This window comes from Neophocaena asiaeorientalis, unplaced genomic scaffold (assembly GCF_003031525.2).
Source record: "Neophocaena asiaeorientalis asiaeorientalis breed wild unplaced genomic scaffold, Neophocaena_asiaeorientalis_V1.1 scaffold280, whole genome shotgun sequence".
NCBI lineage: Eukaryota > Metazoa > Chordata > Mammalia > Artiodactyla > Phocoenidae > Neophocaena > Neophocaena asiaeorientalis.
The window spans coordinates 359,305-365,930 of NW_020185321.1; the positions used below are offsets into that span (position 1 = coordinate 359,305).

Below are 6,626 nucleotides of genomic sequence, written 5' to 3' on the forward strand. Positions count from 1 at the left end.
TTCTGAGAGAGGACTATGCCAGCCAGCAGCAGGGAATCCCGCCAGAGGCAGCAGAAGGCACAATAACGCCAAGGCCTCCCTCCCCCTTTCCTGGCTCACAGGCCCCAGTCCGGCGAGTTCAAAGTCTGCTGCCTGGCGAGAACAGCCAGCGGGCAGAGCGCGGCGTCGGAAAGGGAAACCGGGGGGCTTGAGACGGGGTACCCAACCCCGGGAGAGAGCTACAAACGAGCCCCGCCCAGCCCTGGCTCGCAGCAGGGGCGCACCACAACGCACTCAAACTCTGGCCGCTCCGCCTGCGCACGTTTCCCGGGAACTTGTGGTTCTGGAGTTGGAGTCCAGGCTCCGCCCCCGCCGCGCGCCAGGGCTCCAATTGGCGGAGCTGCCGCGAGGGGCGTGTCGGGGAGAGTTGGAACGCGTCGGCTTGGGCGGTTGGGGTTATCCCCAGATGGCGAAAGGAACGGCGCGGCGGAGTGTGGTCTGACACGCAGGCTGCAGGGCGGGGCGCGCGGGGCCCAGGCCGAGGAGGTAAGGATCCCCCGCCGGGCTGCGACGAGCAGAGCAGGCGGGCTTCGGGCGGCCGGCCGGCCGCCTCCAAGCTCCCCGGGCCGCCTCGACTATATGGCCCTGGGGCTGGGGCGGGGCGGGCGCACAGCCAGGACCGTCTCGGACTCTGGCCCCGGGCAGAGGCGCGGAGCAGGGCGCTTATTACTGGCTGGTCGGGCTGGAGGCGGGGCGGGGTCTGCAGGGGCTCCAGGGATAGCGGGGTGACAACAGGTAAGGGGTCTCCGGGGTGAAAACAGGTTAGGGGTCTCCGGGGTCGAGGCAGGGCCCCCGGGGTATGCGCGACGTGAGAGCGGAAAAGGTCAGGAGGCGCCCGTGGGCGTTGAGCCCTGGGGCAGAGGGATCTCAGCGCTCCCGCTGTTCGGAGATGGTTCAGGGTCTCCTGACTCACGCCGTCGTCGGTCCCAGGCTGCGGGGTGTGGAGAAGTGGGCTGAGATAGTTGCCCCAGCGAAGGGGGGAAGAGAGGGAGGGTGGAAGAGCCTTCCCCGTGACCTAGGTGCTCGCTGGCCTCTTTCATTTAGGAACCGCCTGGCCCCTGAAGCGTGTGAGTTTGTGACTTTTGGTGGGAGCTGTCAAAGGAAACAGGGCCGGGCTTAATCTCCCATTTCACAGAGGAAGTAACTGAGGCAGGCCCAGAGAGAGGTGGCAGTTCCTTCCCAGCCTGCAGTCACCTGGAATCTCCTTCCCTTTCACTCTCCCTGAACACCTGAAGAGCTGTGCAGGGGAGAGTTGTCATCAGCCCCTTTTGCAGGTGGGAAAATGGACGCTTTGAGTCACACTGAAACTGTTTTGTTTGTTTTTTATAAATTTTATTTATTTATTTATTTTTGTCTGCATTGGGTCTTCATTGCTGCACACGGGCTTTCTGTAGTTGTGGCAAGCTGGCTTCTCATTGTGGTGGCTTCTGTTGTTGCAGAGCACGGGCTCTAGGCGCGCAGGCTTCAGTAGTTGAGGCTCACTGGCTCTAGAGTGCAGGCTTCAGTAGTTGTGGCGCACGGGCTTAGTTGCTCCGCGGCATGTGGACTCTTCCCAGACCAGAGCTCGAACCCGTATCCCTTGCATTGGCAGGCGGATTCTATTTTTTTTTTTTTTTTGCGGTACACGAGCTTCGCACTGTTGTGGCCTCTCCCGTTGCGGAGCACAGGCTCCGGGCGCGCAGGCTCAGCGGCCATGGCTCACGGGCCCAGACGCTCCGTGGCATGTGGGATCTTCCCGGACCGGGGCACGAACCCGTGTCCCCTGCATCGGCAGGCAGACTCTCAACCACTGCACCACCAGGGAAGCCAGCAGGCGGATTCTTAAGCATTGCGCCACCAGGGAAGTCCCTGAATTATGCATTTGACAGCATGTGGTGGTATAGATCAGGGGTCTGCAAACTTTTTATGTGAAGCGCCAAATAGTAAATGTTTTAGGCTTTGCAAGCCAGTCCCCATCGCATGTGGCTGTTTTCCAATAAATTGTATTTAGAAAAACTGGCAGTTGTTCAGACTTGATATAGATTTGCCACTCCTGGTGTAGATCATGTGTGACACCTCGACTGTCAAGCACAGAACCCTGGCCACCCAGTGACACTTAGGGCATGGCTCACTCACTGAGAGCACCTTTGGCCCAGCTCAGGTGGTGGGATCACTTGTGTGCAGGAAGGCCAGCCCAGGAGCCTGCCCTCCTTCCAAAACCTGCAAGAAAGAGCAGGCAGGTCTGTTTACTTCCCTGTTCCCAGACACTGGCCCTTCGAGAGTGTCCACCTTCTGTCAGCATCTGGGGTACCACATGGGGGTCAGCACAGGCTGTCCTGGGGCAGGCGGCCCCAAAAGAGTGGGCACAGGCTCAGCTCTCTCCTCCCCTGTTCTAAGGGAGGATGGTTCACTTCCCTAGTGAGAACAATAAGAACAGGATTCCCCATCTGCTGGGAGGGGTGGGGGATGGGGAGGTGGGGATGCTGCCTCATCTACCAAGAAGATCTCCAGGGGACTTCCCTGGCAGTCCAGTGGTTAAAACTGCGCGCTTCCACTGCACGGGGTGCGGGTTCGATCCCTGGTGAGGGAAAGAAGTGAGGGGCGCGGTCAAAAAAAAAGAAAAAGAAAATCTCCAGGCCATGTTATAGCAGGATAGCAGGTGTGAAGTTCTGGTCGGCGGATGTGGGGGAGGCCCCCAGGAGGATGCTGTCTGCCCGGCCCCTCACCCCAGCTGGTACTCGCTGCAGGCCCACAGAGGAGGGGGCACAAGAGCCTTCCCACTACCCCAGTCAGTGTGTGGAGTCAGCTCGGAGCCCAGACCCCTTTCATTGTCACCAGGTACTCCCCACCCTTCCTGCGCCATGTTTTGCCGCCAACAGGGCCTGGAGGGGGTCTGTGAACCACTGACTAGGGACAGAGCAGTGTGGGGCATCCTGGGGCCTCCTACAAGGGACGGGGAGACAGCGTTGTAGGCCCTCCCCTGCCCAAAGCTCTCCCCTCCCTGGGCGCTGTTCCTCACTTCCTCCATGGTGCCCACCTGGGTAGCATCTAGTCAGAGGTGGACCTGGGCAAGTCTGCCTCCAGAGCTCACCCACTGTGGGGGGCATCTGCTCTTCTCTCCACATAAAGTCTGTCTGCTCAGTGCTGAATGTGTTAGGCCTCGGCGTGTGGCTGCAAGATGGGGTTTTCACCCAGTTCTGCCAGGTGGCTGCCAGGTATATTGGAGGGAGCAAGTGGCATTCCGTCCTCAGATGTTCATCCTGGCATGTCCTGCAGCCTGGGCCCTGCTGCTGTGAGGTCAGGGGAGGCCCAGCCTGGTGACCCGCTGTGAGGCCAGTAGAGCCCAGAGCTCTGACCCAGACATTGTACTGTAATTCTTTTCTTTTTGAGGACCTTAAATGTAGAAAGAGAAAGAAAAAGCTCATGTTTCAACTTCGCAGAACTGACTGGTATTGGGATTTTATCACATTTGCTGCTGCCTTCTTTTAAATGAAAGAAATAAAATTTTCTTCTGATTTTGGTTTGTATCTCTTTTTTTTGAAAACCGTCTTAACTGTTTTTAAGCTTACAGTTCAGTAGTGTTAAGTATATTCCTATTGTTTTGAAATATCTCCAGAATTCTCTTCATCTTACAAAACCAAAACTCTGTACCCATTAAATAACAACTCTCCTCCACCACCACAGCCCCCGCCTGGACCCCGTTCTTCCTCCTCCTCCACCCCCAGCCCTGGTAACCACCTTGTTACTTTCTGTTTCTATGAATTTGACTACTATAGATACATCATATTAGTGGAATCATGCAGTATTTGTCTTTTTGGGACTTGCTTATTTCAGTTGGCATAATGTCTTCAGTGTCCATCCGTGTTGTAGCAAGTGACAGGATTTTTTTTAAGGCTGAATAATATTCCATTGTATGTCTATACCACCTTTTGTTTATCTACTCATCCATCAGTGGACACTTGGGATGCTTCCATCTTTTGGCTGTTGTGAATAATGCTGCTATGAACATGGGTGTGCAAATACCACTTGGAGATCCTGCTTTCAATTCTCCTGGGTAAATAAGCAGAAGTGGATTGCTGAATCATATGGCAGTTCTATTTTTAATGTTTAGAGGGACCTCCATACTGTTTTCCATAGTGGCTGCACCAGTTTACATTCCCACTAACAGTGCAGGAGGGTTCCAACTTTTCCATGTCCCTACCAACGCTTATTTCCTGTTTTTTTGATAGCAGCTATCCTCATGGGTGCGAGTCTCCATCCTATCCATTTTTATTCGCAGATACAGTTCTTGAACACTTTTAAAATGTTGTGTAATTTCTGCATACATGGTGTCATACAGACCATTCTGCAGGTTGCTTTTTCCACTCAGCATTTGGTGTCTGTTGTCGCTCCATGTTGACCCACGTGAATCGGGTGGAGTCACTGTAAACGCCAACAGTAGCCCATTGTGTGAGTGCACCCAGCTCACCCTTTGTTCTGCCCTTTCCCCTCTGCCAGGCATCTCCATTGTCGCTGCTGTAGGTCCCAAAGTCACTGCTCTTGGTACCTCTCCCTCCTATGCTACACTCTGAGCTCCTCCAGTGGAGCCCTCATTCAGCCCATCCCGGGGCCCAGCACCCAGCCCAGGGGTCCTGGGGGTGGCCTCGGGAATGTTACCAGACTGTCCACAGCAGGGATGCAGTGACTGGTCCTAGCAGGATAGCCCAGGGCTGTCACCCATAATCAGCTAGGTTTGCAACATGCAGCTGAGATCAGCAGCCCAAAAATAGTGGTTCTTACATAAGGTGGTGTGGACAGCACTTCTCAGGATGGCTTGTGGTCTGAAAGGGGCAAGGGGTGTGTGAGTCGGGGCTGAGCACCCCTGTTGTGTAACGCATCCAGCCCCTGCGCTGGCCACACTTCAGCTTCCCACAGGTAGCCTGACTTACGGAACTGCAGTGTGGTGACCCAGAAACTCTGCGTGTGTGATCAGTTTGGCCAGGGGTGTGCTGTGTGTGCCTGTACACTTGTGCGCACATGGTGGTGGCGGCAGCAGCGGCTGTGGGGTCAGCTCTCATCTGCTTCCTCTTCAGAGATAGGAGGTGCTGGCTCCTTCCTCCTGTGGTGGGCCCCAGGGAGCTTTGGTTCATTCACTAGCCACTCACGAAGCACCTACTATGTGCTTGGCACTGTTCCAGACATTGGGGATACAGCAGTGAACAAGAAAAGGCTCCTGCTGTGATGGAGCTTAGAAGTGGGTGAGGGAAATAGAAAACGCGCAAGCAAATGATGGATAGATAAGAAAATATCAGGTCCTGGTAAGTCCTGTGAAGAAAAAGCAAAATAGGGTAACATCCTACAGAAAAGGTTAGCAAACTTTTTCTGTAAAGAGTAAATTTTAGGTTCTGTAACCATGTGGTCTCTGTCACAGCTCTCAGCTCTGTTATTGCAGCAGGAGAGCAGCACAGACAATTGTAAATGAATGATGTGGCTGTGTTCCAATAAAACCTTATACATGAAACCAGATTTGACCCTCAGGCCATGGTTTGCTGACCCTGTCCTGGGTAGGGGGAGAAGCTGCCTGAGCTGGGGTTGTCAGAGAGATGCTTTCTGAAAGGGAGGTAGCCTTGCTGTCAATTCACTGGTGGAGTTGTGTGGTGAGAAGTGAGCAGACTGGGGCCAAGTGTGAGACAGAAAAATGATGGAGCTTGCTCATGGGTTGAATGGGGGTACAGGAAAGAGGAGATTCAAGGCGGAGTCCTAGATTTGAGGCTTCAACAACTAGGTGAATGGTGGTTTGTTTCTGGAAAAGAAGAGGAGCTGGTGGGAGGTCACTGGGGCAGCTCAGGGGAGAGCTGGGACTGCAGGCTTGCCCTGGGGTCGGCGGTGTTTGGGTGTCCTCAAAGCTGTGAGTTTGGTGGGTCAAAGGGAATGGGTATGGACAGGGCAGAGGGGGCCCAGGTGAGATCTGGGGCTACCACATGGAGCGCTTGGCAGAGGAGGATAGAGGCCTCCTGCCCCATGGGGGAAGGCTCTGAGCAGCACCGTCTCCAGGGCTGCAAGCTCCAGGCTGCCTAGTTACTAACAGAGCCTCAGTTTTCTCCTGTCAAGGGGGGACCTACCTGCTACGGTTGGTGTGAGGACTAAATGAGATAGTCATGCTTGACATTGAAGAAGCACTCAGCAGTGGTACCTGTGATGATGATGGTGGTGATCACTGGGCTCATGGGCTGAGTGAGTGGGTTGCAGGGATCGTGCATGCACCTGCACCCTTCCGCCTGGGGCAGGCCCAAAGTGCCGGGTAGTCAGTGCTCCTGGAAGCCTCTGAAGGGAGTTGGGGCTCAGTATCCTTGCCCCTTGGGTGGATGGTGTTGAGGCCTGTTCTACCCTGTTTTCCAAGGCTCCCCAGGGGCTCGAGCCCCCACTTCTCAGTCACACATCTTTACTGCTGCCTTCCTATCCCGGGCTGGCTTCCACACGCCCCTAACTGGGGCGGGGGGGTCCCCCTTCACCTCCCAGTAACTCCTTGTCTAAGGGTCGTTTTCTGGGGCAGCGAGTTTCCTTGGTTGAGTGGCCGTCTGGGCCTGCAGTGGGCTAATTAGTGGGTTGTCTGACGGATGGGTTGGTGA

General features: G+C 55.2%; 1 protein-coding gene across 1 annotated transcript in view; it reads left to right on the plus strand.

Moving 5' to 3' along the window:
- The first annotated feature begins 413 nt into the window (after positions 1-413).
- The window catches only part of PLEKHF1 (pleckstrin homology and FYVE domain containing 1), an 8,323-nt gene continuing 2,110 nt past the window's right edge, over positions 414-6,626 (plus strand). Inside the window, exon 1 of the mRNA XM_024734145.1 lies at positions 414-525. The gene's annotated coding sequence lies outside the window, so the exon portion shown is untranslated. The remainder of the gene's footprint in view (positions 526-6,626) is intronic.